Below are 2,155 nucleotides of genomic sequence, written 5' to 3' on the forward strand. Positions count from 1 at the left end.
ATAAACACAAAATTAAAAGGCACAAATTGGGAAAATATTTGCATCTCATATGTCAGGGTAAAGAACTTTCACTATTCAAAAGAAGAGCTCTACAATACAAGTATGGGCAAAGGCCATGAACAAGGAATTCATAAAAGAATAAATTATAGGGCACTAAATATTAAATGTTCAACTTCAGAAGTAATAAAAATGCAAACTAAAACGATGCCGTTTTTCACATAGCAAACCAAAAAACATTTGTAAAAGGTGACACTGTTGGTATAATTCTACATTAGCACGACTTCTCTGGAAATAGATTTTGTCATATCAATCAAAGAAGATATATGTATGACCAATGAAAACATTCTCAGTCATCAGGAAAATGCAAAATAAACCATATTGAGATTCCACTGCACTAGCTTAGTAGAATAGCTAAAATTAAAAGCTCTCAATACCAAGTGTTGACAAGAATGGAAGCAACTGGAACTCCGGCTGGTGGGGGAGTAAAATGCTACAACTACTTTGGAAAACAGTCTGGAAGTTTCTTAAAATGTTAAATATACACCTACTCTATGACTCCATAATTCCACCTCTAGGTACTTTACCCAACAGCAGTAATTACCCAAACAATGGAATACTGCTCAGTTAATAAGAGAAAAGTAATTACTGATACATGTAACAGTGTGGATGAATCTCAAAAACATTATGGTGTCCAAAAGAAGCAAGACACTAAATAGTACATCCTATATGATTTCTTTTGCATAATAAATGAAGCATGATATTGGATGGAACATTATGCCTTATGAAAAATCACATTTTAAATTAGAAAGATATTTGATATCATGAGAAAAGCCTCAGGAGGTAATGGAAAGTGAAAAAGCTAGAATATAATCATGTACAGTATAGACCCCATTTTGTTAACAAACAAGCAAACATATACATAAAAGACTAGAAGGAAATATTAATATATTCATTCACTTAATAAATATTAGTTAGGTGCTGACTGTGCCGGGCACTGTGCTAGGTGGTAGGGATACTGTGATGAACTAAAAATCCAGACAGTTCATAGCCTCACAGAGCATTCTTGGAAGGGAAAAAAAAAATGTTAACAGTAACCATCTCTTAGTGGTATGATTAAGAATGATTTATAAAAGCAAACAATAATTTTCTGTATTTTATAAGTTTTCTATGGTGAGAAAATATTACTTCATAACTACGTGAAAATAAAGGGCTATTTTCTTTCAAGGGCCTATTGTCCAGGCCTATTTCCAGAAGCATTAAATATTTATTTGGGAGACTTTCTGACTAACTTCTCTGATCAAAACGAAACATCTAGAATCATTCAATGAAAAGATAAAAAGAAAATTCCAATGAAGCTCTTTACTCAAACGATTTTTTTTTTTTTTTAACGAATAAGACTTAACTTTATTGGTGGTGGTGATGTTTTTAGTCATCACATTAGCAGTTCCCAGTAATGACTGGAGAGTTCTGTTTCACTCAGCTTGCATACCTCTCCACCTGGCCAGGGTCAGTTGTATTAATATCTAATTGGTGAATCTGATTCTCTTTCCTTTTACTTTCTGCATTGGTCAGAATTGACTAAATATTTGAAATTACCAAGAATCATCTTTAATGAACATTTCTCCTAATTTATTCAAATCTAGGTTTCTATCTTACTGGGCTTGTGAGACTTAGTGTATTTCCTTATGAAACTCCCTGAGCACTTCAGAAACCTTAATTAATGACCAGCTCTTCTGAGAAATAATTATGAATGCTTTTAATTTAAAAAAAAGCACAGGGAATCCTAGTTTCCACCGTTGCATAAAAGTAATCTGGCTCCAGTTTCTATTTGTATGAAGCCACTAAATACTAAACTTCTGTGTCAGATGCGAGCAAGAGAACTGTAGGATATTTTTAAAACTAGAAAAAGAAAAGGAGCATTTCTAACTACACAGAACAAAAGGTATTTTATTGTGTATAATCTCTAATTTTTTTTATGAAAAGCACTACACAAAATGTTTTTATTAGTAATACGTATTATATGGACATTATATACTGTACTACATTTTATTCATATTTTTCTATGAGTGCATTTAATTTTGATTAAATTATCTTGGCATGCACCCCACATCCCACAGTCTTGAGGTCTAAAAAAATTAGTGAATCTAGAAAAAAA

The sequence above is a fragment of the Pteropus vampyrus genome, unplaced genomic scaffold (genome assembly GCF_000151845.1).
Source record: "Pteropus vampyrus isolate Shadow unplaced genomic scaffold, Pvam_2.0 Scaffold126, whole genome shotgun sequence".
Lineage (NCBI taxonomy): Eukaryota > Metazoa > Chordata > Mammalia > Chiroptera > Pteropodidae > Pteropus > Pteropus vampyrus.